The sequence below is a fragment of the Bubalus bubalis genome, chromosome 24 (assembly GCF_019923935.1).
Source record: "Bubalus bubalis isolate 160015118507 breed Murrah chromosome 24, NDDB_SH_1, whole genome shotgun sequence".
Lineage (NCBI taxonomy): Eukaryota > Metazoa > Chordata > Mammalia > Artiodactyla > Bovidae > Bubalus > Bubalus bubalis.
The window spans coordinates 22,400,599-22,408,753 of NC_059180.1; the positions used below are offsets into that span (position 1 = coordinate 22,400,599).

The 8,155-nt window shown below is 44.6% G+C and overlaps 1 non-coding gene across 1 annotated transcript; it reads left to right on the forward strand.

Moving 5' to 3' along the window:
- Window positions 1-4,411: 4,411 nt before the first annotated feature.
- On the forward strand, window positions 4,412-4,493 carry TRNAL-UAG. Its single transcript has one exon. It is a non-coding gene; the product is annotated as a tRNA-Leu (tRNA).
- The last annotated feature ends 3,662 nt before the right edge of the window (window positions 4,494-8,155 follow it).

Here is an 8,155-nt window from a genome sequence, read left to right on the forward strand (position 1 = left end):
ACAGTCAGGTAGAGCCCACAGTTTATATTAGAATTCACTCTTGGTTGTATACCTTCTATGTGCACGAGTGCTCAGTCATGTCTGACTCTTTGCAAGTTGCAACCCCATGGACTGTAGCCTGCTGGGACTAGCCCATCAGGCTCCTCTGTCCATGGGATTTTCCAGGCAAGAATAGTGGAGTGGGTTGCCATTTCCTCCTCTAGGGGATCTTCCCAACCCAGGGATGGAATCACATCTCTTGCATCTCCTGCGTTGGCAGGTGGATTCTTTACCACTGTGCCACTTGGGAAGTCCCGTACATTCTATGAGTTTGGTCTAATTTACAGTGACATGCATCAAGTGTTATGTTTAGTATCATACAGAGCAGCTTCACTGTCTTAAAAACCCTTCATCTATTCATCCCCTACATCCCCCTCACCCCACCCCCCGGAACCACAATGGGATGCTTTTAAGCAGAAACTTAAAAAAAAAATCCTTGGAAGTCCTCCCTGGCTCAGGAGGTGTAGGGCCTACTGTGTACAAAGCCATCACAGGGCCATTCAATGACCTACCTGTAGCTACAGAAAGACTAGCAGAAGCTATGAAATGACTACTCTTCTATCTTTTGGACAGTGTCTTTCTTTCCCTTGCACAAGGCAAATTCCAGGATTAGGTGGGGCGTGTGTGGACCTTTAGATACGTTTGCCCCGGTACTGTTACAGGCTTTTCTGGTGGTTCAGGCTGTAAAGAGTCTGCCTGCAATGCAGGAGACCCAGGTTCAATCCCTGGGTTGGTCCCCTGGAGAAGGGAATGGTTACTCACTCCAGTGTTCTTGCCTGGAGAACTCCACAGACAGAGAATCCTGCTGCTACTGCTAAGTCATGTCAGTCGTGTCTGACTCTGTGCGACCCCACAGACGGCCGCCCACCAGGCTCCTCCATCCCTGGGACTCTCCAGGCAAGAACACTGGAGTGGGTTGCCATTTCCTTCTCCAATGCATGAAAGTGAAAAATGAAAGTGAAGTCACTCAATCGTGTCCGACTCTTAGTGACCCCATGGAGTGCAGCCCACCAGGCTCCTCTGTCCATGGGGTTTTCCAGGCAAGAGTACTGGAGTGGGTTGCCAGTGCCTTCTCCGCAGAGAATCCTGGTGGGCTATATAGTCCATGGAGTCACAGAAGTTGGACATGACTAACACTTTTACTTTTTTCAATGCATAGGAAAAGATCTAGCAGGATACAGCTAAACTGTTACTCATTACAATGAGTTGTGGGATTTGGTTTCGAAGGAGGGAAGTAGTGAGGAAGAGAACTTCCCTTTAATTTTATACAGATTTGACATTTGAAAAAAATTTACAATGAGCATGCATTACATTATATTTCACATTTAAAAAGACAAAAAAGCACCTTTTTTAAAAAAATTTTATTTTATTTTTAAACTTTACATAATTGTATTAGTTTTGCCAAATATCAAAATGAATCCGCCACAGAAAAGCACCTTTCTTTACTGAAGTGTTGGCAGAGTTTAACTATGTGGAGAAATTAAAGATGATTTTATTCTTTTATTTGCACTTTTCTTTTTTGGCCTGGAGTTTCTATAAGAAACACGTATTTATTACTTTAGCAAAAGTTATTTTTAACTGTCACTTTAAAAAAAAAAGCAAAAGATAAACAGAGTCCAGTTGCCCTGGTTTCCAAGGCCTCCCCACCCTTGCCTGCCTGGGCCTGGCTTTTGCGTAGGAACTGTCCTCCCAGACTCACCCTTAAGGCAGAACACACCAGGGAAGCTGAGTCAGCACTTCTGCAGAGGCCTGCAGGGAGTCAGGCCTGCTCACTGGAGCAGATAAGTCATGGCCTTGCTCCCACTGGATTTTTGTTCTGTTGAAGCAACTGGCATGAGGGTTCTCAGGCAGCTCTGGAAACAGTTTTTCTCCCAGAAGACCTGATTTTTGCCTTATCTGGTCTAGGAGGTGCTGGATAAATGCTCACTTGAATTATCAGAGAGAGAGAGTGGGAAGGGCTAGGGTTGTGTTATGGAGTCCAAGTTCATACTGCTTACACACACAACAGGCCAATAAATCAAGAGAGGAGGTTCTGGGCCAAGGAACAGCAACTTTATTTGGAAAGCCCGCAGGCAGAGAAGACTGAAGAAGGCAATGGCACCCCACTCCAGTACTCTTGCCTGGAAAATCCCATGGATGGAGGAGCCTCGTAGGCTGCAGTCCATGGGGGTCGCTGAGGGTCGGACACCACTGAGGGACTTCACTTTCACTTTTCACTTTCATGCATTGGAGAAGGAAATGGCAACCCACTCCAGTGTTCTTGCCTGGAGAATCCCAGAGACAGGGGAGCCTGGTGGGCTGCCGTCTATGGGGTCGCACAGAGTCGGCTGCGACTGAAGTGACTTAGCGGTAGCAGCAGAGAAGACGGTGGACGAGTATTCCAAAGAACCACCTTACTCGAGTTAGAATTCAGGTTTCTTTTATCCTAAAAGAGGAAGCGGGGGATGGCTGGTTGTTGCAAATTTCTTGGCGCCAGAATCCTTTGTTCTTCCAACTGTTCATGTGGGTCAGGTCAAAAAGTTCCCATAAACCTCCAACAGGACAAATGTTATTCTCTGTTCTGCAACTTTCTCTTGCCTTATGAATGGAAGCATGTTATACCTTTAAAGATCAGAGCCTTGAGAAGGGGATATCCTGTATATTTCGGGTTGTAGGCAACAACCTTTTACAAAAGATGCAGAGCCATTGTGACTGAGCACAGGCGACAGAACACAAAGGTTAGAGCTAAAGGAATAGATTCAATATGGAGTCAGGTTTGTTCTTCACTGCTACAGTTCCTGCTAGCAAATAGTCCAACTACTGGAGAAGACTTTGAGTCATTTGTTGGGGGATTACTCAAAGAGGGGCTTCTCTGGTGGCTCAGATGGTAAAGACTCTGCCTGCAAGGCAGGTAGACCTAGGTTGGGTCCCTAGGTCAGGAAGATCCCCCGGAGAAAGGAATGGCTACCCACTCTTAATATTCTTGCATGGAGAATTCCACGCATGGACAGAGGAGCCTGGTGGGCTATAGTCTATGGGGTCCCAAAGAGTGGGACACAACTGAGCAGCTAACACGGTCCCTCACTTTACCCAAAGAGATCTCTGCTTCCTCCTTGTGGCCACACGGGGTGATCTTTCAGAAAAGTTGAACAAAATGAATTCTGGGTGGCAGGAACTGGAAGTTGATGTGTGATGTATTTGCTCTGAATTTACTGCATTTTATTTTTATAAGGAAAACCACCATTTTGGTTCCCAATATTTATTCAAGATCTTACACAAAATATTTCAGATAATTGAGTTTTGGTCCTTACCTTTCTCCTCTTCATTTTTGATTAATCTGTAAGTAGCAATTTGTAACTTCGCTTTTAGCAACTAGACATAACCAAGCACGTAGATTATTCTTCAAATATTTTTGGTGACATATTGCAAATACCTTTTGGAAAAAGGCACAATTACAAAAATGTTGCTGTCTTTGCTTCTTCGATTGTTACAACCCCTTCACCAGGATTCCCAGCTTTCCTATTCACTTTGATTCTCTTCTGAAAAAAACTACTCAAAACTGGCAGCATCCTTGATTCCATCTTCTCCAGGGTTGGTACAGTTCAAGGTAAATTTAGGACAGGATCTACTGCTTTTTTTGTTGACGCGCTTCCCCACAGGCTTTTTCACCGGCTCCATGGCGGCAGTAGAGGCAGAAAAGGCTACAGTGTTTTTACTATCTCACTGAAAATAGTCTTCTACGTGGAGAACACTGGATCTTGGAAGCGTCAGGAATGCTGGCTCTACCTGGGGCAGCTAACACAAATTTTTTAGCCTCTCTGAGCCTCAGTTCCCCGCTCTGTAAAACAAAGTGGATACTCGTGATGACCGAGGGAGCCTACACAAGTCAATGATCTGTAAAAGCGTTCAGTGATATTCCTTCCTGGAATCACAGTGTCAAGTGCCAGGCCATGGGGCCGCCCAAGGCTGCAGAAGGACTAGAGAGTCCACAGGATGGGGACCCTTAGTTCCCCGAAAACCGGGTTCCGCGCGGACCTGCAGCTCGGCCCTGAGCAAGCGCCAGTGCAACACTGCCCCCACGTGGTCGTAGGCAGTATGTCGCCTCACGGAAACCCAAACGCAAACATAGATGACGATTGACTATTAACATTTTGGAACTCCTTTTTTTCCCCTTTTTAATGCTGCGTCCCGACTGCATTTACTACTGCGGATAACGAGAGCACTCCGATTCCGAAGCCCGGAAGGAAGCCACGAGGTTAGTATGTGGAAACTGGCGCCAGAGACGCCAGGCTGATATCTGGCAAACGTAGAACAATGGAGGCAGGGTTTGTAGAGAGCGAGGCGCCGCGTCATGAGACTAATATAGTACGTGTGGAAGACGCTGAGAACGGGAGGTAGCGTGGCCGAGTGGTCTAAGGCGCTGGATTTAGGCTCCAGTCATTTCGATGGCGTGGGTTCGAATCCCACCGCTGCCACACCTTGCGGGTTTCACTTTTTCAACTTCTGAATCATCCTGTCCCAGTTACTCTTAGCATTTTTTGGTGTGTGTTTGTTTTTTAACCTTCTGACGCTCTTTTTTCTTTTTTAAAAATGGAATGAGGAAGGGAGGGGGAAAGGAGGAAACTGCAGCTCGGGGCACCTCACTCCTTTAGCATAATACACAAACCCACGAATCCTGCTACCTAAAAGTACGAAAACGTCTCCCTATTTTCATGGTAAAGCATCTGACATACTTTAAGAAGCTCTCATCAGACTGCGCCTTTGGTTTAAGGCTTCAAAGCCTGAGGCCCAGGGAGTGGGCATCTTTACCTTCCAGCGACAGAGATTAGGTTGGGGGGGGGGGGGGGGTGGATTTTAATCAAGACTTCACTTAGGAAGGGTCCCTTTCTGGCCTCTCTGGTCTGCAGAGAGCTCAGGCTGACTCCATAAATCCCTGTTGGTAGAAACTGTGGCAGGGGACCTTACGGAGGGTCTGGGGGCTCGAGATCCCCGCCCCAGCCGGGCTTATCAGCCTAGAGGTCCCAGCTTCACTGATCCACCTCCTGCCTAGTTTTTGTGCTTGTTTATTTACTTATTCAACAACAATTTATGAAGGGCCTACTATTAATATTCAGTTTGGGATTGGGCTTTCTAGGTGGCTCAGTGGTAAAGAAACTGCCTGCCAATGCAGGAGATGAAAGAGACACGGGTTCAATCCCTAGGTCCGGAAGATCCCCTGGAGAAGGAAATGGCAACCTGCTCCAGTATTCGTGCCTGGGACACTCCTTGGACAGAGGAGCCTGGCTGCGCTACAGTTCATGGGGTTGCAAAGAGTCGGACACGAAACAGGAAGATCATCCTGAGGCTAAAGAGGAACAGGGCAGGTCTTGACAGGCACGAAGTTCACAGCCACTGAACTTTCTTCCATTATACCTGTGAGGATTATTAAGCAGCATGAGGAAGCTGATCCCTCAGAGATTGTATTTAGTCATTGTATCTCCTTTGACTTCTGTTGGCTTTGACAGCTTCTTAAACTTTCCTTGTTTTTGATGACCCCCGAGTTCTGAGTAAGGCATTTTGTAGAAAGTTTCTCGATTACTTTGATTTCTTTTCATAATTAGGATTTGGGGACTTAGAATCTTAAGGGATTTTGAAAGGAAGACCGCAGAGGTAAAGCGCCATTCTCTTCCACATCAAGAGTACAGGCTATCAGGACTTCTCTGGAGGTCCAGGGGTTAGGACTCTGCCCTTCCAATGCAGGGGGTGGCAGGCTCTATCCTTGGTGGGGAACTAATATCCCCCAAGTGTGGCTAAAAAAAAAAAGTACACATTATCCTCATGACTTGTTCCTGTTGATGTTAACCTTGATCACCTGGCTGAGGTCTTATTTGCTGGTTTCTCCACTAGAAAGTCACACCCCCTCCTCAGTACTGTATGCTTTGGAATGAAGTCACTGTATACACTTAAAAAAAATTTTTTTTATTGGAGTCTAGTTGATTTACAACGGTGTGTCAGTGTTTGCTGTAGGGCAAGGTGAATCAATTATACATACACATATATCCACTCTTTTTCAGATTCTATTCCCACGAAGGTCATTGCAGAGTACTGAGTAGAGTTCCCTGTGCTATTACAGGAGGTTCTTATTAGTTGTCTATTTTATACATAGCAATGTGGAGTTGTGATATTCTTAAGGGTGAAATGTTTACATCAGTTAATTGAAATACTATACAAAGAAATTAGTCTCTTCCCTCATTTACTAAATTTATTTATACCACTATGGACTCCTGGATATTCATTTTGGGACATAATCCAGTAATAATTTGTTCAAAGTGTTGTATGTTTAGCCACTGGGAGCTCTGACAGCTGGCTCAGGTGTCCTTTCAAATACCTCCATCATTGCGTGGTGGTTGTTTTTAAACACTTCTCACTTTGTGGCACCAAAAGATGCTCCAGGTTCATCTCAAATGTTTCCTGTTCCAGAGTTTGCCGTTTATCTTAGGCGTCATGGGCCCTTTTTTGGAGAATGGTATAAGGAAACAAGATCTGGGTACCAGATGTAGTCTAGATACTGAGGTATTATTGCTTCTAGGCCCTGTCAACTGATAAAACAATGAAATTTCCCAGGTGTCTCACGGGTAAAGAATCTACCTGCAATTTAGGAGACGTGGGTTCGATCCCTGGGTCGGGAGGATCCCCTGGAGAAGGAAAGGGCAACTTGCTCCAGTATGCTTGCCTGGGAAATTCCATGGACAGAGGAGCCTGGAGGCCTACAGTCCATGGGGTCTCAAAAAGAGCTGGTCACAATTTAGCCACTAAATAACAACAACAAATGCTTAAAAAAACAAAAGGAATAGAGTCACAGATGTAAAAAACAAACTTATGGTTATTAGAGGGGAAGGGGGGAGAGATAAATTGGGAGACTGAGATTGACATATGCATGCTACTACATATAAAATAGATAATAAGGACCTTCTGTATAGCACAGGAAACTCAATACTCTAGCAACTTATACAGGAAAAGAATCTTAAGAAGGGTGGATATATGTATATGGATAACGAATTCACTTTGCTGTACACCTGAAACTAACACAACATTGTAAAACAACTATTTCCCAATAAAAATTTAAAATGAAATAAAATATGAAAAGTATTAAAAAAAAAAAAGAAACTCATGAAGGGTGGGTTATCTGGGAAGCCTCTAAAACCCTCATGGGGACTTGGTTTCTCTGCTGGGTGGAGGTGCCATCTCCTTTCCCATTGGTTAAAGACACTTGAGAGGAAGGAAGTTTCTGATACAGTGACCCATACTGCCCCCATCTGAGGGTTTAGACATTCTATAACCAGGGAAAGAGATGATTTAGAGAAATTCAGAAAACAAAGAAATTGATTTTGCTTTTGAGTTTCACAAGCTAAGGTTTGTCAGTAGAGAAAAGATTTAGATTATGTCAACAGTAAAAGCCTATTTTCCTTCTGCTAAGAACAGATTTCTCAGAGAAAGTCAGAGGGGAAGGTGAATTTAAATGCAAGCATGTTACTGAGAAGAAAGAAATCCCAAGGGCTGCCAGTCCCAACTGGTCCAAGGTTTGTGGATCTGAGACTGAGATATGTCCCAGAGTTCAACCCAAGCCGTGGCCAAGGAGCAGAAAAGCAGAAATAACCCATGGGTCATGTTTGGGCCAGTGGGCCTGGGGCATCTCATCCACCTGCAGAGCAGTAACCCCCACCTTCCTCCACTCTTTCAAGTTAGACAACCCCAGTTTCCTCATTTAAAAATGAAAATAATAATAAGCCCTGTGTAAGAGTGGTCCTGAGAATTAAGTATTGGAGCATATAGATGAAAGCTCTTTCAAACTGTCAAGCATTAAATATAAAGGATGAATCGTAAACAAAACATCAAGGATTATTGTTTTAAAAAATTATATGCACACATGCAATTCAACATAGTAAATAGGAGCACACATTTTTGAGCTGCTTCACAAATTTTCTTAATTGTTCAGCAGAGGACAACCCCGCTGATACTCATACTGGGGCCATGTTGGCACTAACTAACATATTTACCCCTCCCCATCACAGGTTTCTTTAGGTTTGTGATGGTTTCCTTCTCTGTTAGAATCCATAGTTTTATCAGCCAGTTCCACCTGTGTATATTATGATATATA